This window comes from Harpegnathos saltator, unplaced genomic scaffold (genome assembly GCF_003227715.2).
Source record: "Harpegnathos saltator strain DR-91 unplaced genomic scaffold, Hsal_v8.6 scaffold121, whole genome shotgun sequence".
Taxonomy (NCBI): Eukaryota; Metazoa; Arthropoda; class Insecta; order Hymenoptera; family Formicidae; genus Harpegnathos; species Harpegnathos saltator.
Window position 1 is genome coordinate 459,955 of NW_020229897.1, and position 23,977 is coordinate 483,931.

General features: G+C 49.9%; 1 protein-coding gene across 11 annotated transcripts in view; it reads right to left on the reverse strand.

The window, feature by feature from the left end:
* Positions 1 to 23,977, reverse strand: part of LOC105183960 (serine/threonine-protein kinase MARK2) — a 119,072-nt gene that overhangs the window by 84,057 nt on the left and 11,038 nt on the right. For 2 of the 11 annotated variants that reach the window (XM_025305780.1, XM_025305771.1), the window contains exon 1: positions 9,628 to 9,934. The exons of 8 other annotated variants lie outside the window; for them this stretch is intronic. The gene's annotated coding sequence lies outside the window, so the exon portion shown is untranslated. Of the gene's footprint in view, positions 1 to 9,627; positions 9,935 to 23,977 lie in introns of those variants that run through there. One more of the 11 variants, XM_025305785.1, reaches the window with a different exon arrangement.

Below are 23,977 nucleotides of genomic sequence, written 5' to 3' on the forward strand. Positions count from 1 at the left end.
TATGTTCGTCGAGAGAGCCCCTCCCTCCCTCCCTCCCTCCCCCGCTTACAACACGCCGAGGCCTGAAAATTCCTCCGCGCGGAATGGACGGGATATTACGCGACGCGCGCGGATGCAATTAGCGGGGTCACTGCACCATCCTCGGCGAACCCTCCCGGCGGAAAGTCGCGCGTGCGTCGCCGGCGTCGTTCGTATTTCGGAAGCTAACCCGAACGGGGTCGTCGGCTTTCCGCCTCGTCTCGTGAAATGTTAATTCGGCCCCCGCAGGGGATTCCGCACCCGCGCTAAAGTCCCACGATAAAGGCGAGCCGATAACGAAACGGGAGCGCGCGGCCGCTTCGTTATGTTGTGCTTTAATTAACGTTATGTAATCTGTTGTATTCCTTTTGTCCTTCTTACTTTGTGAATTTCTCGTCACTACGAATTACACTTGCTATTTCTCTCTCTCTCTCTCTCTCTCTCTCTCTCTTTGTCTATCTTTTCTTTATTTTTTTGTTTCTTTTTCGATAAAGAGTCGGGTATCTTCCGGAAGCACGTCGGTCGCGCGTCGCCGATGAAATACGCGCTCGTAATGTCGCGTGATTCTGGCCGCGAGCGCGATGTCTCGCCGATTGGCGAAATGAGGATCGATGATAACGTCGTCGTCGTACGGGAATAGCGCTGTGATGTAACGCGCAACGACACGCGGTTATGACGCTCCAGGGGCTGGGGGAGGGGGGGGGAGGGGAGGGTAAGGGAGGTGCGCGCGACTCGCCATAACCGGAATAATTAATATACTTTGCCGCGTCCGCGCGCGGTCGCGATAACGCGCGTTATTTCTGCGAGGCATGCGAAGGAGATTCCGCGGCTGCGTAACATGCAGAGACGCGGATCCGAAACCTACTTTCAGCGCGTGCCCTAATTACAGCCACACGAGCGAATTTAGCCACGGCGGCGAAAGCCGCGTCTCTCTCTCTCTCTCTCTCTCGGCTGTCAAAGTGGAAAGCATAATACGATTAAACGAGGGACGAGAGGGGGGAGACAGGGGTGTTTGCGCGCATCATTTCGCCCATTAGTTTGGATCACGTGCTACAAGCGAGAGATAATCGCGCGCGCGTACGTGAGAGAAGTACGTGAAGTGAAAGAAATAGGACGTTGGGAGGAGAAAAAGAGAAACGGCGGATTGTCGCGAAAAATAAAATACCTTGGCGCGCAAGATCGAGACATATCCTCCTCCCTCCTGCTTCTTTTAAGCGCGAAGAACGCGCGCTTTTGAATTTACCGAGATTACCGTCGGTACAGCGGTGAAATCGGCGTTAAGCAGCATTAAGGGGGGGATTACACGCGGAGCAGGTTTCGTAAAAAATAGCCGTTTTCAAGGCTATTTTTATGAATTGTTTTAACAAAAACGGTAGGATCAACGGGCTTGAAATTTTCAGTGTATTCATTAATGCCCAAAGTATAAAATAAATTTGTCACTATCTATATCGAAAGTACGCATAAAACTTTAAACGCATTTATCTGGAAACATCATTTTCTTTTAAACTGTCGACACGATACGCAAAGAACTACCGAACCGAATAACTTAAAATTTTTTTACACAATATACAGTAGACATGTAGTTTTCACGCCTCTACCTCGAACACAGTTATATTTTGTTTTATTCATTTTTGACATACACTTTTTAATACATAATTATAAATTTAAAAAAGTTTCGATATTTTTCTTTTACAGATCATTATTTCTCCAAACTTGGCTTCACTGCCTTCAATTTTGGTACAGGCTATAATGGCAACCGTATATTTTAACAATCTTTCTCAGTTTTTGGATTCAGAGCAGAGAGAGAGAGAGAGAGAGAGAGAGAGAGGCCCGGAAATGATGTCGACAACAAACATAGAGCTCGCAAACGGGTGACTGCATTTTTATCTATAATTACAAATTGGATCGGTTCTTGTGATTGAATAAAATTTATTCTATACTTTGAACATCAATGAATATACTGTAAAAATTTCAAGTCCATTGATTTTACCGTTTCTGTTAAAAAAATTCGCAAAAACAGCCTTCCGAAAACGGTCTTTCGCATGTAATTCCTCCCTTAATGCGCCGAGTCCCGCGCGTATTTCAATTCGCCAATTCGATGCGAAACACGTCGAATATCACACGTATCCCCACGAGTGAATCGGACGCGCGTGGAATGCGGGGCTTGGGACGCGAACTCGTTATTATTTCCGACACGCTCGCGAGGAGTTCCTACGTGCACGCGCGCGCGCGCGCGAGCGAGCGATCGTCCGAAGGTTACGCGCGCTCGTTATCTGCTCCGCAGCGCGTTATCTATGCGCGAAATGAATTATACGCGGCCGCTGCTTCTGCAGCGCCGTAGAAACCTATCGTTGTCATCGTCGAGGCGACCTGACGCTCTATCGACGACCGCACCATGTTATCCAGCCAGAAAACAACGAAATTCGAGTCGCCGCGCGCGTCTGCCCGGCGAGGATCGCGAGAGAAGCGGGGAGAAAAATTTTATCGAGCGACGTGCGTCGCGCGTGTTGTATTTATACCGAAATTTGCATACTGTGAAAATTAATGAATTTGCTCAGATATACGTATCTCGTATTTTCGACTCGGCAATATGGCGTTTACGTCGCACGTAAATTAATTTCCCGTCTCTCCTAGCCCAAGCAAACAGGCAAGTACGATTCTTTCTCAATGTACGAAGAATGTCAATATCTCTCGGAAAAATTCTCTCCGTGCGCGAGGAGATACCCGTGGAGATTCGTCCTTCGCGCAATATATCCTTCGAATATAGCGGCTATAGTCAACCTTCCATCCACGCGTTCATTTTTCTCATCGCGGACACGTGTGCGTGTCTGAAAACGATCGATCGAAAAATTATGTAATCTCGCATGAGTCTCTCTCCCTCTCTCTCTCTCTCTCTCTCTCTCTCGCGAAGAAGACACTTCGCGTGGGAGCGGAGCTAAGCCGGGTGGTGCTTTTCAATAACGTCCGTCCGCTTGGGTCTTCCACGGCTATTACATCGGAAAGAGAAGGGGCCGTCGTAATATCCCTCCGAGTTCTATTCAATTACACTAATCACCGCGATCGGCCGGAATCGAGTGCAAAACGCCGCTTGATATATAAAAACGCGCGCGAGGTCAAGGCGGAATATACTTAGCTGCCGACACGCGCTTCCGAGTCCGAACCGCGCTCGGATGATGAGAACGAGAGGAAACCCGACTAGAAATTTTGATCAGGTTCGCCTAACATTGATAAGGACCTAATAGAGTGAATGAAAGGTAATCCTAAGTAAGTCAGTCCTTATAATGTCCTAACGACAAATGAATAAGGAAAACCTTTATAAGGTTATAATGATTGAGTCCACATTAGGACCTTAAGGTACCAACCTAGTGTATGATATAATATGGTTCAGTTAATCAGGTTCTTATTCATTGTACCTAATATGATTTGCATTATCAAGTTTTAACAAAACAATTTTTGGGTGTCATTTCATCAAATATAAAGATGTTTGCATTGAAAAAACACTTCGGATCACTTGAATATATTTGTAAAATGCTATAGAAACTATTCTTTTTTTAGCGGTCAGTAACTAGTTGTAAAATTAACGTGACATGCAACTTTTCTCTTTAACACTATTTTATGTCTTGTCACCTTGTGATACTTTGTGATCTTATGACATTCATTTGATGTTTCTTTTCCGAAACATTTTACAAGTATACTCAAGCGATCTAAAATATTATCTCACGCGAATATCTTTTTATCTGGAAATGAGATGAAAGAATTCTCAGCGTGTCATTTCTTATTTCTAATGTCATCGTCCAATATAGCCGTGGCGAATAATCAGGATCCATAATTTGGGAAAAAAGAAAAAAAAAAAACAACGTAATAAGGAAAAACGTAATAAGGTAACTCAATAAAGACCAGACTATGAATCCTTACTAAGCCCTGATATCCACGTTGCGTTACATGACTTACTAGGACCCGATAGTATTACCTTATTGGGACGTGAGGTCCAAATGAGGATAACCTGATCAGGACCATGGGATAAATTTCTAGTCGGGAAGGAGGGGAGACAGAGCAGTCGAGCGGTCTCTAAAAGAAGAAGAGGAGAGAACGGAGGAAATTCGCAGCGATGACGGACGATCCGTCGCATGCGTATGCGATTGATAAAACGTTACGCGCGTGCCTTTTGTTAAGTTTCACCTATCTTTTCGGACAGATAACACGGCATCCGCCGATAATATTGCACCGGATATCCGCTCGTGTCGGGAATAACGAGCGGCGATTTTCCTTCGGGCGAAACCGCCCGACATTCCTAGGTGCGGTATGAATCATCGTTACGGCGAAAAGGCGCGCGATGGTTTCTATGTAAACACTCGCTCTCCTCGGCTGCTCGAAAGCATCGACACTTGGGCAGTCAACGATTCGTCGTTTCGCTCTTCTCCTCGTGCGTGTGCGTACACTTCTATACCGCGGTATACGCGGGATAAATCAATAATCGATATCACGATCTCGCCGCGGCTTATTTTAAGGCGCGCGCGATATATTTGAGAAAACGCGGCTAAGAATATCCCGGCGGCCGCTCGAGAGTGCTTCAAAAATCAGCGCGATTGCCTTGAGCTCGCGGATTTTAATAGGGCGATATGCAAAAGAGAGAGAGAGAGAGAGAGACAAGAGAGATGCGTCTGCCGACGCATGGCGAATCGGAAATTCACTTTGTTGTTCGTATGCACTCAGCGCGACAGCGCGCTCAAGGAGGAAAGGCGGTTTCTCGCCGCAGAGAGAAATTGCAGCGCGTCCTCGCGAATGTTCCAGGCGATGTCGCAAAGGACGCCGTCCAAAGTCTGCGTGCAAATGTACGAGCGTATGTTGTATACTACATGTGTGCGTGCGTGAGTGCGTGCGAGCGGGCCTCCTTGAGCTCGGTAGTGCATATCTCCGTTGTACGATGCACTCTCCCTGCCTACGCCGAGCAAGACGAGGCGAGCTGCGGCGAGGTGAGGTGAGGTGAGGTGAGGTGAGGTGAAGGCGAATCTCTCGATATCGTTTGTTTGCACAAAGGCCGCGGAAGAAGGATTTGTCTTTACGGTCGTAGCGACTGGTTTGGGTCTGGTTGGGGAGCGCGCCTTATGCGAGAGAAAAGAAAAATTGGCAAGGAGAGAGGATCGGTTCGTCGGACGATCGCGCGGTTCACGGCGCGGTTCTGCTGAGGAGTCCTCTGAAAAACTCTAGTAGAGAGAGAACGGTTCTACAGCGAGAAAGATTCTACGTGGGAGAGGAAGAGATCGAACGAGGAGAACAGACGGATCTCGGTCGAGGGAGACACCAAAGACTCAGGTCTTTGGTTCTTACGAGCGCAAACGCGCGTCCAAGAAGCAGAAGTGTCAGTCTTCTCCGAGCAAAACGCGCGCGTCTTCAAACAAAGCTCGTTACACGCTGCGATGCGGCCGCGGTTTCTTGCGGGGAAATAAACTTCCGGACGCGGGAGGAAGCGTCATCGTCGTCGTCGTCGTCGTCGTCCCCTCCTCAAATCGATCCGAACCGGAGACTGGAAAATTTCAACGACCCTGCGCGCGCGCGCATTGCCATTAACGTGGGATATTTATATTCAGCGTTTGTTCCTACGAGAGAGTCGCGATGCGATCGCGCTTCACGCCGAGATGACGGAATCGCGTGTTGACGCAATGGGCGTGTTGAGCCGACCGCGAAACATCATACCGTCACCACCCACCGCGAGTGGCGAGTCTCGCACAGCCGTGTCGAGCATCGGGCACGGAATGTACGTCGAGTCGAGACCGCTGAGCTGTGCGCGATCGACTCTGTTCAGCTGACAAGGAAAGCTGACTGGGAAAGCCGGAAATTCAAAACATTCTTTGCGCGAAACTTTGTGCGGAAGTAAAGTAGTTGGTTCATCCCGTAATGCGAAACTATTTTCCGTTCATGCGGAATTTCAGTCTGAGGGGGTGAAACCCCCCCTCCCCTTCGACCATTTGCATCTTTAGCTTTTTTCATCTTGCTTCTCAGCATCTTTAGCTTTAGCTTAGATGTATCTTTTGAGATACAAGGCGTATACAAAAATGAACGTTTATATGAAAGTTGTCGTATATTTCATACTCTTTGCAACTGTGTATTCAGATTTTGCAAAATTGAAAAATTTCCGAAACCCCCTCCGCCCTCCTCCACTTCCTTGCAAAATCTGAATACACACAGCTGTGCACTTTCAAATAAACCATTTTTTGCATATGCCTCGTATTTTGAAAGACACACGCTAGTGATGAAATGGTTTTTCTTTCGAAGGGTAGTTTCACCCCCTCAGACTACATTCCGAACAAACAAGAAGTAGTACGATTTGCATCATGGATGAACTTTACTTTACTTCCACGCAAAGTTTCAGAATTTTTTGAATTTCCGAATTTTTGAATTTCCTGCTTCCTTGTGACTAATTTTTCGCGGAGGTGACCAGCGGCGCGTCGCAACGCGTCATCAATGAATGCGCACGCTTGTCGCACGCGTTCACGAGGACTGCTACCGAGGACGAAGGACTCGCGATCGCTAATTCATCTATAATTTATAACTCTGCGCAGTCCCCCGTCTCATCTTTATTTATGTATCTTCATCATCAGCCGGATTGAACAATCCGTTACAGACGATTTTGTCACATGCGGCGACTTTCTCACTTTAAAAAAAGCTCCCCGCGCACATGCGTTTATGCGGATGCAAAGCGACGGAAGAAACGTCGGGGGAGTTAATAAACGGTACCCCGCGCGCGGCTACTTTTCACGGGAAAAATGCGGTCGCGGGCCTTTTCGGGCGGACGGACGGACGGACAGTCGCGCGCGGAAAGAGAGACACTCGCTCGCGTCGTGCGCGACTTCCTAATGACATTAGCGTAAACGAATTACGATACTTAAGGTTAACAGCGGCGCTGCGCGATGACGCAGCGTTACGGAAACGCTACGCTCGCACGATTTGCACGAGGGGGATTGCAAAAAAGAGGGAAGATGTCAGAGCAACGGAACTTTTTCCCGGCGTAATCACTGCGAATACACGACTATAATAAGACGTCGCTCGCCGACGGCGAAATAGCTTGCGTTTTATCGGCGGCTGATCGAGCGAGCGAGTTAACGAAGCGCGAACGGAGCGCATCTCATGCGCCGGGAAGGCAGAGCCGTGTCGCGATCGATAGATCCCTCCGCGCCGAGTCGCGCACGAGTATCAATGGCGCTCCGTGCGCGTTCGCGAGGATCCTTGCGAGCGAGTGAGCGCGAACCTGTTGCACCGGCGAGTGAAAAAACGCCGTGAAATACAACGTCGTCAAAGTGAGCGGGTGCAACTACGTAACGTTGCGCTAGACGTACGCTCGACGACCTTCGGGCGCGCATTCGGATCGTTTGTGCGGCTCGACCGACGTCTCCGTACGGTTAAATCGGCGAAACTGCAAGTCAGAGTGCTAGTTTGGAGCGTGAATCGGCGAACCGGTCGGTCTGCCGCGGCTGCGAAGAAATGAGCGCGCGCCGGCTCTGCTTTTTGCCAGGCCGACAAGCGCATTCCGCAAGAACGGAACGCGCGCGTCGAACGCGAGAACGGATCGATGTTATCGCGGATGCAAAGCGGAGGCTCGCTAGCGATCGACGAGAGAAGAGCCGGGGCGCGGGCGGCGGGGAGATGCAGATCGGCAGATCGGCAGAGCGAACACGTTCGTGGGACTCGGAGGAGAGATTCGGAGGGACGAGACGTCGCGTGTCGCGCGGAACGCTGCGGAAATCGCACGAATGCTCCTCTTTTCAACGAAATCGATTACTCAAGATTTGACGACTTGACGCGTCCGCAACATGACGTCCAAGTGCTTTGAAATCCCGCTTCTCCAAGCGACTCTCTCGTCGCGTCTCGAAATATTACGTTTCAAATGTTTCCCCTTCGATTCGAACCGGGCTTGCTTGTGCGACGCGCGTCCATCTTGCTTTCGTTTCCGAGACGTCTCTTCAACGTCACCCAGAAACCGAGAGAGTCGACCGGTTTCCGGATGATTCTCCTCTCGAGGAAGTGAACTGGATCGTTCGGAAACAAAGCCGAGACGGACGCGACGCACAAATACCCGGAAATCAAATCGAATTTTATTCCCTCCTCCCCCTACCCCGCAGACCGCGAAAGTCTAGAATATCGTATTACGTATGAAATAATTCGCGCTGAGAAACACCCAACGCCTTAACGAGCTCAAGTCCGGACCAACGGGCGACATTTCGTCGTCCAAAATTCACCGTATGAAATCCTACCGCGCGCGCCTTCCCCTCGCCTCGTCGCGGCAATGGCCAACGTATGGTTATCCGACCAAGGGGAATTACTCAACACGAATGCGCGCGACGTTACTCGTCGCCGGGCGAGACCGCAGGCAGCGGTCGCGAGTTGGTTTCGTCGATGGCTACGCTGCGACGTGCCTCTCTCTCTCTCTCTCTCTCTCTCTTTCTCTATCCGGGAGAGGAACGCCGCTCTGCTTGCCAATTGTCGGGGCAATGTTTACATCGTCGATATTAATATCAGCGGGATAATACTCCGGACACGTGTTCCCTGCGCGCGCCGACGTCAGCGCGGGCGACACGTCACGCGCGTAAATTTCCAGGAGAATCAACATTCTCCGCAGCTAACGTCGAAAAACAAGACGCGCACCGCGCGGCGAATCGCGTGGATTATCGCGCGTTGCGAGCGTGACAACAATAGCGTTATCGAACTGTCACCCGACCGCCGCCCGACAGATCGCGATTCTTCGCGACGCGCGTTTTTCCGCCGCCGCCGCTCGATTCGCCGCGAGAGCGGAATCGACGATGCGCGCGCGACCTCACTACTTCGACACACTCGCCGCGATCTTCCGCCCTCGTCAAAATGTGCCGCCTCCGCCTCCATGTCGCAGCCATGTGCCGCAGCAGCGAGCACAAGTCGGGGAGAGAGAGAGAGAGAGAGAGAGAGACGCTTCGCGGAACTTGTTTCCGCCGCGGAGAGCCAGCTGGGAAGGCCGAACCGACGAAACTTAGAGAGAGACACACACGCGCATTCGCGCGGGCGCGGCGCGTTCCATCCGCACGCGTGCAAACACATACATATGCATGACGTATCGCCAGGAGGTCACGCAATTCTCCAGCTTTTCGGCAGGACAATTCCCCTGGTTGATGATACGAGGATACGCGAGGAGAAGCGAACGATTACGAAGGTGAAAGAAAACCAGGGACAACGCGCGTGCGCAGTCCCCACGATCATAAAAGTATGCCTAGTTACAGGAAGCACATCCAACCGCCACGGAGGCGAACCAAAGACTTTGCTCGGCAACTTCGACACCGGTCTACCCGCAGCGGAGACTCGCGCGCGCGCGTCAAGTAAAGCACACGTGCCGAGTGAAAAGCGTGGCGTTCGTCGCCACGACGAAACAGAGCGAAACCGTACGAGAGAGAGAGAAAAGACACCCTTTACTCTCGCGCGCGATCAATCTACCGTGTGTCAATCTACCCCTGCGCCCTTCTGCCGCGGCTAGACGCGAGCGCAACAGACGATCGGCGAGACGACACAGAGCGCGCGCAACCCCCCCCCCCTATTAGCCCCTGTAGCGGCGACTTGGCTGAAGAGAGTTCGCACCCGCACACATACACACGCGCGCACACGGCTCCCTTGGTTGGGCCCCGCAGGTTGTCCCGCGATGCGACGTCAATCGACGTCGATCCGACGCACGTATGTCGACGACAGCGAGTCGCGAGCGCTCGCGAGCGTTCGCGAGCGGACGTACGAGAGAGCGACAGGGAGGACAAGAGAGCCGGTCTTCGTCGTCGTCGTCGTCGTCGTCGTCGTGGCACGCAGCACCGGCTAGCTCTCTCTCTGTGCTGCTCGATCGCGAGTCTCGTGCTAACTGAGCGCGCCGTGCGGCGACGGAGACACGCGAGCTCTCTTCGTTACTGGATCTTACCAGCGAGCGCGATACGCTGCTCCCGCTCGTCCGTCCGTCCGTCCGTCTGCCGCCCGCTAGCGTCGTCGTCGACGTATGTGTGTATGCATGAGTCGTACACACGTATGCGAGCATACATATGTACGTCATATATATATACGAACATACATTCGCACACACGCGCGCGCGTGCGGCGGAGTCTCCTCCTCCTCCTCGACGCGCCTGACCTCTCCGAGGTCGCGACTCGTTCATGAATTGATACCGATATCGCCTTGAGGTCGAAGGCGATGTAATTTTGATGAATCCAAGATGTAATCTTCATGCGTCTCCCGGTCTGTTCTTTTTTCGGCCGCGCGCTGTGTACACGTGATCACGTGATGCTTGAGACGGCGGGGCGGGGGGGGGGGGGGGGCGGCGGGGAAATTGCAAAAGAGTTATTGCGGAAAGGTCTCAGAGTCTAACCGAGGACGGAGACCTGTGCTTTGCGAGTGAGCTGTGTGTGTGTGTGTGTGTGTGTGATGATGCCTCGCATGATTCCTCGTCGCTCGACGACGCGACGGACCGAGCGGAGAGATTGGACACTTCGGTGGTGTAAACAGGCCGATATCTCATCACGTCGAAAGGCTCGTGAACGCGCGCGCGATGATTGTTTTCGTCGGCGTCGACGACGAAACGACGGCCGGATGAGAGCAGCGACCGAGATTCGCGACGATCAGCGGAGAAATTCGCTGACGGCGGAGAAATTCGGCGGCGGCGACGCGATCTGCATTCGCCACGGCTCGTGCCGGCCAAAGCGATCCTTGTGTTCGCCCGCGATAGGAGAATCGCGGTGATTAACGCGTTTTCCCATAAAGCCCCGTGGAAGCCTGGAAAATGGAACTCGCCGCGGCGCGGTGCCGCACGCTTGTACGCGCGTCTCTCTCTCTCTCTCTTCTTTGATTATCTGTCGCGCGCGCGGTTGTTTCTTTCCTTCTTTTACCGATAGTACACCGCGACACGATAATTGCGGTGTGCATGTGTGTCGAGGATGAAGGAACTCTGACATGTTTGCAAACGACGACGCGATAAACCAGCAATTTGCCAGCGGCCGTCTTTAGGACGCAATGACAAAAATAGCGTGCATGAAAGCGAGGTTGGGCGTGTGTGTGTGTATATGTGTGTACGAGCGTGTACATTGAGAATTGTTTTCCGAGAAATGATCGATACCTCGGCGCGTTTCGCCATGGCGTTCCATTAGTTAATCAGTGCTGTTGTTCAACGCAATACAGCAACGACGTTCGGAAATTTTTCGCGCGATCGAGAATCGGGTCAGGAAAGCTCTCAGGCTCTGCGGCTCCTCCTGGGGATTTAACCCGCCATTTCGCGCGGGTTAAACACTGCACAGTTATAATTGATTCGCCTACAAAGTCACGGGGTCGGAAAATGCACGAGAAATCTCTCAGGACAAAATTGCATTTCTCGCGCGAGCGTGCATTACGAGAGCCGACTATGCTCGTTTGCGCAACTCGTCTATGAACAGACAGAGAAATGTGTGTATGTATGTGTTTGTTTGTGTGTGTGTGTGCGCGCGCGCGTGCGCGTGTATGTGTACACACACACACACACATACACTTATACATGTATTCCTGCGACACCTTTCGTGAGTATCCGCTGTATCCGAGGAGGGAAAGAGAGGGGGGAGGGATGAGACGAGTTGAGAGGAGACAAACTTGAGGCGCAAATCTCGAGATTTTCTCGCGATTCGAGTGGGTTACCGTCATTACCGTGCCGCGGCGCACAATTAAAGCAGCGATCCATCACACCGCGTGACGTAGCAGATAACCCCGAGTTTTAAAGACTGCCGCGCGCGATTGGCGATTTCTCAAATCGCTAAACCATGCGTGTTTACACGCACATGTACATACACGCGCGTGAGCGCACACGCGTACAGAAGACGAAACGTCATGCGTGTGATACACACAGATACGCGTGACATCGCGATAAAGTTCCAACAATCCACGACGTTTGCGAAATCCACGAGCTAGCAAAAAACGCAGAAACCTCTCTCGCACAGCTTTATCTGATCGTCACAACACGGCGCGTTTCGGACAGAAATCGGCTCTCTCTCTCTCTCTCTCTGCCGTTGTTCTCTTCTCTGCGAAAAATCCTATCCGTTTCGATCGCCGATCATCTCTTTCTCTCTCCGCGGAATACCGAAGCAATCGCATCGCAATCACCGATTCGATCGTCAGCTCGACGACTCATTGTCTTCGTTCCTTTCTTTCTTTTTTCTCTCTCTCTCTCCCCTTTCCTTTCTTCTTTTTCACTTCTCACCTGGTCGAGCACACCAAGATAACATGTGGGTGTGTTCGCATATTTACGCGTGGATGCCGCGTACGTTTACGCTCGCTCAGTCGAGTGAATAGAAATTAAGTACGTCGCAACCGCTCCTAGATGTATTCGTTGCACAACGAACGCGTTTAGCGAGACAGAAAGAGCAAGAGAGGGAGGGAGGAAGAGAGAGAGAGAGAGAGAAAGAGGAGCGAAGGAGGAGCAGAAGGAGAACATCGCGACAAAGAGGCAGGGGATGGAAGGTGGTAGGGCAGAGGATCAGAGAAACGGGCGGACGGATCCATTAGATTAATTGACTTTGGGAATTGATGCATGCAACATAAAGAGAGAGAGAGAGAGAGAGAGAGAGAGAGAGAGAGAGAGAAAGAGAAGAAGAGAACCTTTGCGAGATTGGCCGCGCCGCACGTGGAGCTACTCCACGTAGATTTTAACCCTCGAATGGACGCGTTTTATTTCACAAACACCGCCCGGCCACTTGGGATAACCCGCCGTAGCAGTTAGGATCTTTTACTCCTCTTGCTTTACGGCGGTCAACATCGAGCCAGGAATAACGCGCCGTCGTGGTAAACATCATCCTCCGGTGATATACCACGGCCACGAGAGGGGGAGAGGACCAACGAGGGGGCATTCGTAAATATTATTTTAATTTCGTTAACGCGAACTCGTCGAACGGGCGGATTCTGTTGCATCGACGCGAACGGAACAATGCAACATCGAACGTCCATCAACGCGATTACAGCGTTTTAAGCGTCGTCTACAATGGGAGTGAGCGGTAAGAAGTAAGCGTAAGCGGTATAAGAAATAAAGCAATCACAGTCGATTATGACAAAAATAATCAACTGTGGTTGGTTGATCCATTTCTTACTGTTCACGCTTACTTCTTACTGCTTGCTGCCATTGTAGACGACACTTTAGACTCGGCGACTTCCGCGCCGCGGCCGGCGCTCGAAATTAATGTAACGGCGGCGATCGATGATCGTTTCTTCCCGCAAGCCTCCTCCCTTTACCTCAAATGGCGCCGCGCCTAATCGATGAGGGCTTACCAGATAAATTGAAGAAGGTTCAGAGTGGAAAGTTCGGGTCGTAACCTTCGGTTGGAAAGTTTCTCGGACCGGGCGCCGCGTGTATCTTTTTCGCGGTGAAGCGGTAGAAAGTGATGTTACTCGCGCGCGCGAGGAGAAAATACACGCTCCCGGCGCGCGATAACAGCACGACATTGAGCGCGCGCGCTGCCCGCCAATAACGGGCTTAATAGAAAAACTGTCAGGCCATGTGCATGAAGATTCATGGTCATTAACCTATTTGCATCACCAACGATCTATCACACTAACGATCAATTGCCAAGCGGACCATTGCCGTCGGCGGTTTCGCTGCTTTCAAATTACATTATGGTCGATACCAATTGACGGATATTTCTGCCTACCGACGTCTACCGTGTGTGTGTGTGTGTGTGCCGTCCGATTTCGGACAACGGACGCTGCGGAATTACACGCAAAAAAAAAAAAAAAAAGAAAAAGAAGAAAAAGAAATGGCGAAAATGCCAACGCGTTCTATTCGGACGCGTTAGCATTTTCCAATTTTCTTGTCAATCGTTGCGTTGAGCTCGCGGCCGCTGCCGTTCGGAATCGCGATTAAACCTTTCGCGCGCGCGCGTATCCTTGACACCTTCTCTTTATATCCACGAAGAAAATCAACCCAGTTAATGGCCGATGGTTGCGAGCAGTAGCAATTAAAGCTACGCTCAGCCACTCGGCCAGCCTTGCTCGTCGATCATGCAATAAGTATGACGGCCGGGGGTGGCGGGCGGTGTTTACGCGCGGCGACGGAGAAAAAGGAAATTTAGAAAAAAGGAGAGCGATTGCGAACGACGTGCGATAACGTGCCGGCATGAGTGCGCGTGAGAGAGATTCCCGGTTTGTGCGCACGAAGATCGACCTAATTAATCCGCGCTCGTCGATTATACAATCGATATCCCACGCGCGACCGCCGCGCGCGCACGTGTCAATTTAAATGCGATGCGCGACGCAGACTGCCGAGGATTCCGCGTGATGTAAACGATTTTGCGTAACGCACAAGACGGCGCATTATCGCGGAGGTAAGGTCGAGATCTCAATAAGACGCGCGCTTCTCACTTCCGCGGGTTAGGTAAGCGAAATGAGAAGCAAAAGAAGAGAGAAAAAATAAGATTCCAAGATAACTAGATAACTATTTTCCTACACTAGGAAAAATGTATTGTCGCGTGAACCAAAATTTTGTTGTAACAACAAAATAATTTGGTTAAAATATGCCCAACGAAACTGTTTAGTTCCTGTAAACAAATATCTTGTTTGATTACGGTATTTGTTCGTATAACGTAATACTTTTGTTGCAGCAACCAAAAAGCTTCAACTGTATAAATTTTGTTAAAAATACTATAATTTTTTCTTAATATATAAAATCTAAATTTTAGTGCACAGAAAGACAAAATATTGGGTTGGCAACTAAGTGATTGCGGATTTTGTCGACAGATGGATCTTACACTTTCTTTTGTTTCGTTAACGTGTTCAAAGTACCTAACCTATATTTTTTTCTTATTGTTTGGACTTCTACCTTTCATTTAGTACAAAAATTATATCGATTAGTTCTTCAGTTTTGTTTTTATCCCAATTTAAAAATGGAAGAGCAAGACGTGCACTTCAGACATATTTTATTGTATTATTTCCGAAAAGGCAAGAACGCATCGCAAGCACACAAGAAGTTATGTGCCGTATATGGGAATGAAGCCTTGAAAGAAAGGCAGTGTCAAAATTGGTTTGCCAGATTTCATTCTGGTGATTTCATTGAAAAATGCTCAACGATCTGGCCGTCCAGTTGAAGTCGATGAGACCCATATCAAGGCCATTATCGATTCAGATCGTCATAACACAACAAGTGATATTGCAGAGAAGCTCAATGTATCGCATACATGCATTGAAAAAAATTTTAAAAAGCAAATTTAAAATTTTGAATTTTCATTCTTATTTAAAATCCGCAATCACTTAGTTACCAACCCAATAGTATCCATTGGGCATTATCTTAGTTTATGTAAAATAATACTCCGTTACTATGTAATTTTTATAGATAAAATAATTAAAATGCTTAATTTTTATATATGAAGTCTAAGAAGAAAATCATTTGGTCCTGAGAACAAAGCAGAAAAATATATTTAGTTGAGACAACTAAATATTTTGTTATACAAAACAAGATATTTGGTTGCTATTAAAAAATACCTCAACTAAACAGTTTTATTAGAGATACTACATTTTTTTCCCTAGTCTAGATAATTCCTAGATAATCTCTGCATAATCTCGAAGACTGCGAAGACGCAGGACAGCACGCGTAGACCAGGAAGAGAACAAAGTGCGAGTGACGGCTGCTCGGTCGAAAATACGCAAGCGCATTTCTCGTCGTTTACGCGATACATCTCGCCGAAATGTAGCGCTTTTCACGAGACTCCCCCCTCTCGTTACGAGCGAACGCGAATCCCGTCTCCCTCCCTCTCTCTTTCTCTCTCTCTCTCTCTCTCTCTCTCTCTCTCTCTCTCTCTCTCTCTCTCTCTCTCTCTCTCTTCCCTGTTCTCCTCAGATTGTTACCTTACGCCGAGAGTCCGAGCAATAGAAGAGTCCAAAGGTGAGCGGAGGGGAAGGGGAGGAGACAGAACAGCGTCATCCGCGAGCGCAGCTGATTTACAGCTGGGAATTTCATGTCAAAACATTCGCCTTGCCGTTTACGCGGATGACGTAAGTCGAACGTTTCCAGAAACTCACTCATGCCTTCGCACCTGGACGCGAATCGGCCCAGGGCAGAGATCCAAGTAATTTACGAGACGCGCGCGGTGGAACAAGACGGCGCGCGGCCCGCGCGAGGATGATCGTCTCAATAAATCAGTTTTCGCGGCGCGAAGCTGACGACGCGAACGGAATATATCATCGGGAACTGTATTGGGCTCCTTCTCCGGCTGTCTACGAGCGCGACAAAATGCAAGACGGTTAACTTCTCGCATTTTGCCGATTTGCCCAAGTTGGACGCGGCTGTTCAAAAGCACACGCACGCGCGCGCGCGAGAGAGAGAGAGAGAGAGAGAGCTCGTCGCGTATACATTATGCAAGAGGATATTCTTAGTAGGCGCGTCGAAAAGGACTCTTCTCCTTCGTTTTGTCGCGCGATCCGACGTGATCTATATCTCGAATAACAATGCGACCAACGCGTCATGCCTCTGGTCCGAGGTTTCGAATTGCAAAGCGGTTCCCTTCCGTCCTCTTGCTGCTTCTCTCTCTCTCTCCTCGTGATCAATCTCGCATACGTCTCTTTCATCTAAACAGCCTCTTTGAAGCACCACGTTACGTGCGCGGGCGCGTGAGCCTTTGTTCTTGCTGACCCTCACCGAGAGAGAGAGAGAGAGAGAGAGAGAGAGAGAGAGAGAGAGAGCCTCCATTTTGCTATCTTTATTTTCGTACACCCCGCATTGTCTGCTCGTAAAGGTCAAGTTCGCCCCATACGCCAAAACGTATTCGATTCTGGCGCTTCTGCGATATCGATCGGGTCGATGCGATTACAAAGTCGATTTCGGGCCTCAAGTTCCGTGAAATTTCGCGGAGCGGAGCGGAGCGCGCGTACGGCCCTGCCGTGGTGGACCTCACGGGCGCAGGACGATCTGCATATGTATGGATGACGCGATTCGTAGCGATGACCTTACGGTCTGGTTTGTTCTCCAAATGGACGGACGGACCTTTCCGCTCGATTATGAGTCACGTGCTCGGCGCGTCTAGACGCGTCGGCTAACTCGACGTCTTCTTCTTCTTCTCTCCCTCCTTTCTTTTTTTCTGTGGAACTTTCGAAGCTGTCGTCGCTGCCGCCGCCGCCGCCGTCATCGCCGCTGCACACAGCGCCGGCATTCTAATAAAACTTACGCAAGGAGCGAGCAATGATTCACGAGCTAGAATATCGTTGGCATTATATCGTTGCCAGCGTTACCGTTAAAATAACTACGCGCGCAGGCTGGACGCTATGATTAGCACTCGGACTGGAGGCACCGGTTAATTAATTCTGCAGCAACAGCGCCTTTTAACCCTCAATCATTGTGCACAATGTCTCGCGCATTCGACACGCCCTCGATACGGTTCGGCCGGATACTTGAAGTTTAGTCGTGCGCGTGATTCATCGATATTTCTCGTTCCGCCGATCGAAATCGGCGGATTGTCTCGGCGCTACGAGAAGACGCTTTCATCGTCGTAACCGCGAGCGAGCAGGCGCGCACCACCGTTCAGGAGAAATTTTATTACGACAACGGGCGATTGCGAAACGCTGCGATTGTGGCTTCTCTCTCGGCGATAACCCCAGCGCGGTGGGACGCTCTAGAAAATCGTAAATAGACGACACACATATTCGCGCGACGATTATTTCGAAAGAATCCAATCAAGTGTTAACATAAAAACATATCTCCGTAAAATGACGCAGTTGTCGCGTGATGACTTTTTACGTCGTTCAACACACGCGCACGCGTGTACATCGTCGAGAGGTGATCGTGGATTTTCCCTCTTTCCCCCCCCCCTCGAGACGAAATTTCGACGCAATTTACACCACCGGGCGACATTAACGTACCTTCACGCACGTGTCGCGCTACCTCGGCCATCGAATTATCGATCCGCCCCGGCGAGCGCGATTGTAAACCGACCGAAAATATCCTTGGCAGTGAATTAACGCTGGGATTCGCCCGTGAAACGGAGATTGGCGCGGCAATAAGACGGACGAGCGCGAGAGGAGATTCTCGCGCACCCCGACAGAGTCGCGTCATGCTAATCGCGTCGACGGCCGTGACAAACGACCAATTTACTCTTGTGTGTACCGACCCGCGCGCGACAATCCGTCTTATTACCGCAGCCCGCGTGTCAGTTCCGCAGTCATCGATCATCAGTCAAGAATCGGTATCTTCCACTTGACCGCGTGACATCATCGCAAGTGGTGTGATGATCTCATCGCGATGACCGGCAAACCTGGAAAAACGACCCGCAAAACGGTAATCTCGGACGCGCGAGTGCGATTGCATAACCGCGAGTCTCTCTCATTCTTTCTCGCTCGCTCGCTCGCTCTCTCTCTCTCTCTCTCTCTCTCTCTCTCTCTCTCTCTCTCTCTCTCTCTCTCTCTCTCTCTCTCTCTCTCTCTCTCTCTCTCTCTCTCTCTCCTTCCTCCTCTCGGCGCAGACCGCAGCTGCAAAAATACAATGTTTCCTGAAGCAAACCATTTTCCCTTAACGAGCGGACGATGAGAAGAAAAGCGGACGACGGCGAGAACGGTACAGCGCGCGGAAATATTCTTTTCGCGAAGATGCCACGAAATTACATTCCAACGATTATTTCCTCTCGCTTTTCTAAAAAGCGACGAACGTCTCTCTCTCTCTCTCTCTCAGCCGTCGCTCCGCGGTTTCTAGTTTTCGAAACTCTCTCGGGCGAGATGCGGCTTCCGGCTGTTCTCAGGGACTCGTTGCTGAGGACGAGAATTGATATTGTCCGATCTATCTCGGGGACGTCGAGTTGTGAAACTTCGCGAATGTGAGAGGTATCACAATTTTTACGCGCGTCCTCGGCACTCCTCTCACTCGTACGTGCGATCTCGCTCGGCGTGGAAATAGATAAAATTGTGTCTGATTTTCTTTTTCATCAGTTTTTCTAATTATACACCGGTCGCAACTGTGCAAACTGTCGAAACACCGTCTCCGGACTTTCACATTAACGTTTCCAATGTTTTTCCCGTTCGACTGAGGATTTGCTCTCGCGAGAGCGCGCGCGTGAGCTTGGCGATCGCGGACCGGTAATCTCTCGCGCGTTTCCCGTTCTTACTTTCCAGTTTCCGCGTACAGCACGCTTGTATACCCACGCAGAGCCGCGGCCGTTCCCCGGATCACGATTCCCCGGATCGGACCCAACGTTGCAAAATACCGGCCGATCCGTTTAAGCGCGGCCGCCTCTCGAGATTGGCACTTTCGAAACTGAATGGAACGAGGCTTTACGATCGACCGATTCTCGCGAAGGCCGTAAATCGGCGAACTGTGTCGCGTGGATAATAAAGAAACATCGGCGAGAAAAAAAAAAAGCGCATAAAAATCTACTTTGTAACCGCCCGCCTTTGGGTCTCAATCTCTCTCCAGGGTTGTCGCTACGAATGCAACGATAAATCGATAATATCGAATATTTATCGATATTTTTTTGTCTCCGATAAAATCGACATATCGATATGAATTTTACTGATATTTCGTATTTTTTCAGTTACAGCTCTGGGGGGGCGCCTATTACAGTTCTACGACCGAGATGAAAATTACAAAGGTGAGTGAATTCACTGGAATATATATATATATATATTATGTAATTGGTCGATGTCTAATAAATTTGCTCATTTTCATCATTTTCACCTCAATCGTTGAACCGTAACAGATCTCCTGCTTCCATGTACGCGGTGGTCCGCTCCGGCAAACCACTGCGGTTTATTATATATACTGCGGTCTTCTAATAAGAACATGACAATAATGATTATATGAAAATAAAAATTTTTTAAAAGATCTTTTTAAATTTTTCATGTATACCCCCCTCCCCTGTATGTATACATCTTTTTATATAAATATAGATATTTTTCAGAATTATCGACATTATCGCTATCGATATGTTCTGAATGACGATAATATCGTTATCGATATTCTGAGAGAATCGTTGCATCCCTAATTGCCGCGTATTCCAATAACTCTGTGACCGTACCCCGTCGAATGCCTCGTGACCAATCGGGCTGAGCCGTACACCGGCCACGTGGACGCGAGAGAGGAAGTTGCGATTTTTGCGACGCTCCGTACATGGTAAGAAGCGAGCTTTCCACGACGAACGCGGTGCGCCGGAGCGCGAACAGTTGCGGACACGCCATATTTATACGACGGCCCGCTTTCGCGATCGAGCCCGCAAAGCCCAATTCAGATGGAACGTTGAATCTCTGGCAGGCTAACGAACAAGCCCGCGCGTGATACGCGATACGGGATTTTGGACAGTGCCTTCTCCTGCGCTTGCGTCTTCGCTCTCGAATATTTACAACGCGCCCTAATATTGCGACAATAAATAGAAAACAGTCAGGTCGCGTTCAGGTTAAGCTTTCCAAGGCTCGTAAATTAAGGAGGAGGAGGAGGAGGAGGAGGAGGAGGAGGAGGAGGAGGAGGAGGAGGAGGAGGAGGAGGAGGAGGAGGAGGAGGAGGAGGAGGAGGAGGAGGAGGAGAAGAAGAAGAAGAAGAAGGAAGAAGAACCTACGCGAGGTTCCTCGATTCTGTACTATCGAACACGAAATGATATTTCGAATGATGCTTCAGCTTAATCTAAAATCAGACAGACGTATACATGGAATGGAAAATGGTCGCGTCCAGACTAGCCGAGCGAGTCTCGTGCGCGTTACCGTTCCGTCTGAACGCGGCTTAAGACCGACCGCGGCACGTCTCGTAGGTGGAAAAGCGACGGCGACGGCGACGGCGGCTCGCCTCGAAACAATCGACTACTCCGTGCTCCTCGGGTCCCCGGACGGGGGGGGGGGGCGACATTGCCACGCGGAGGACAATAGATCCCCGGGTTCGATCGAGGATGCCATTTATGGCGTCCGCCGCGCCGCCGGCAGTCGTCCCTGTCCTCGGAGCAGCTGTGTCCCGCACGGTTTTGCGAATGCATAAGCGTGCGCGCGGCTGCTCGCCGTTTGCATTGGTAGTTCGACACTTACCGCGCGCCGGTTGTAACGTCTGACGGCATGCGTTCAGCCCGGACGATTTCGAAACGAGAACGCCTCCGCGTCGATAATAGCCGTGTCGTGTGTATCGGGCAGGCGCAAAAATTCGACGACGCCCGGCGGACGTTAAACTGCAGATCGCGCGTAGCGATACGACTAGCCGATAAGGATAGGAAATTAAGGAATCTTTGTTGCACGCCTTTTTCTATATGAATATAGTTTTGTGAAACTTGCTTCAGCACTTCGGGGGTTTTCAGCGTCGCTGAAACACTAATCGGGTGTGAGAAATACGAGATTCAAGATGGCGGATCCCATATAGCGGACGAAATTTTCGAAATCAGCCGGATTCGCTGGAAATTTGTTATTCAAGAGCTCTCGAGGTTGCTAATTACAAATTTGCTGTCGAAAATTCGAAATGCCAGAGCTATGACGGATATATACGGCAAGATTCGGCCGACGCCGGTCAGGTTGCCCGGTTCTCAAGCGCGGTCAGCTTCAGTTTCATTTCTATAATTATGTTCGCTGTAAGATCCGTCATTTTGAATTTTGTATTTTTCACCCCGGATTTGTATTCAGCGACCCCAAAAACTCCCGGATAATGATTTCGAAATATACGTTATTTCCTAAATTTTCACATAAACGAATTTATTCTCTGAAAACGACAGTTCTGTGTTCAGTATTAGTAGCTTATTGATAACAAATTACTTATTTGAAAAGATTCTAAAAGTTGATGTATTAGTTAGGGGAACACTTTAGCAGTCCAACAATACCAAATATGTGCTAAAGAAATACGTGAAAAATTTAAATTATTGGAAAAACAAGCTTGGATGATAGGTGGGGCTCTGGAAGGACCACTATGCAGCAAAGGGTTAAACAATCGCTCCGTGTAGACGATTTTTCTGTACGACGAATTATTCGTGTGCTTTCTATGTTGATGAGTAAACGAACGAGTTTCTTACCATGCACAAACTGCGGATTCAAGATGCAGCCGACCAAATTCGAACAAGACCAGAGAAACTCTTTGAAAGAGTTTGCTTTACTTTATCATTCGAAAACGTCAAACGTGTGTAGAAATGGAAGGACACGCAAAACATTTGTAAACAAAGCGATAATGCGATAATGGACCCGTTCGTTTATTCATCAATGGAAGCATACGGCTAATTTGCGTTACGAAAATCGAAAATATTCGTAACTCTCTGAAAAGGTTAAGTTTTCGGTCTATGTTTACTCGGCACTTTTTACTCAGTATAAGTACTATCTGCTCTGTAAATCCGACACTTATTTTCTTTTATATCCTGTATAAATAAATATCGTATAAGATATCTAAGACGTATCTTACATTTTACACCGACTAGCAAATTTTCACGGAATTTTCTCGTGAATTCTACCGCAACTTATGTCTCACTTTACCTCTCTCCGTCTCCGTCGTCACGAATATAAGTTATTTCCCTGTTTTAAACACCGCGTAAAGAGCTGGCCAGGGACAGAAAGCACGCATCGCGACAATATTACTTCCGACGACAGGATCCCAAGCGATCGCACCGATAAAATGGACCTCATCCGGCGAACGTATTGGCCACGGGTCTGATAAAGCGACATTGCGAGTCTTTGTTTTCCCTCTCGCGTTACGTCAAGTCGAACGGAAAGACAGCGACCGCCATCTGGCGGTACCTTTCCGTAACGTTCGCAGCGGCTCGCGAAACTCCACCGGTAGCGCGAAACGCGGCGCGCACATTCCGACCTCACGAATTGTCCCAGCCGAATACGTTGCACTTTGAGCTGCACTTTGAGTTGCTGTGCAGTTAATGCCGCGATTTTTCGAAATCCGCGAGATATTTACTACCACGTGTAATGCAAAATTACACGTGAAGCAAAAAGAGAGAAGAGAAGAGAGAAAGATGGGACGTGTCAAACTCATAACGATGTACAAGTCGGTGAGATTAAATTCTTTTCTGCAAAATAAATAATCATTAATATCCCCCATTTGAGAGAGATTACGATAAAACTTCGAGGTAATACCGTTATTAACGGGGTCGAATTGTAACATTGTTAGAGAGTCGTCGAGGCGATCGCGGATCTGCCGTATGTTCGAGAGCGGCGCTCGCGAGCGCGCTTCTCACGACGCTACACGTGCTCGCTAATATTTATCGCTAACTCGGTTATTCATTACGCGCGTTAGCACGCTCGGCGCGCGTCGCGTCGTCTCTCGCGCGCTGCCGCGTGACGGAGAAATTTCCCCGCGCCTGTATCACGGACGCGAGATACGATCTTGAAAAATGTTCAACGGTGCTGCCGCAATTAGCCGCACGGCGCGTGACGCGTTGACGTAGTCGCGCCTAAAGGCACGTCGGTTTTGTCGCCCGCGCCGTGTGATTTTCCACGGAATATCACATTGCGATATCCTGATGATTTCGCGCTAATAAACGTGCGCGCTTAATAATCTGTGCCACGCAATTAACGCTGAACGCACCCCCCCTCCCCCCGTTTCCTCTTTCTTTCCCTCTTCGCTCTCAACGACCACTTTGTTGTGATCGCTCACGTTCTCCGCAATCGTACAGTCGCGCTCAGCCGACTTAAATGGAGTGCAGCAAATTGCGAGCCCTTGCTCGCGTAGGACATCGCGTGAAGATCGCTGGACGTTTCTCCTCGAGCGCGATTTTACGGGAGACCTGTCGGTGGGTCGGTCGGCGCGCCTCTGTCGCTTGAAAATCAATGCCATGCAAGTGGAGCGGCTGCGAATGCATTTTCAGCGTCGAAAAGTGCGCCGGCCTCTTGAACGACGGCGAGGAAAGTACGAACGCGAGTACGTGATCGGCTTGCCGACGACAGCAGCAGCGCGCGCGCGGGACGGTGTGTGCCATCGGTGTGTGTGTCACATCGTTCGTGGATGCGATTTCGCGTTACCGCCCGGATAAGCCCAGAGTGGTATCGATCGCGCAGGAGCAGCACGGGCCGATTATTACCGCTC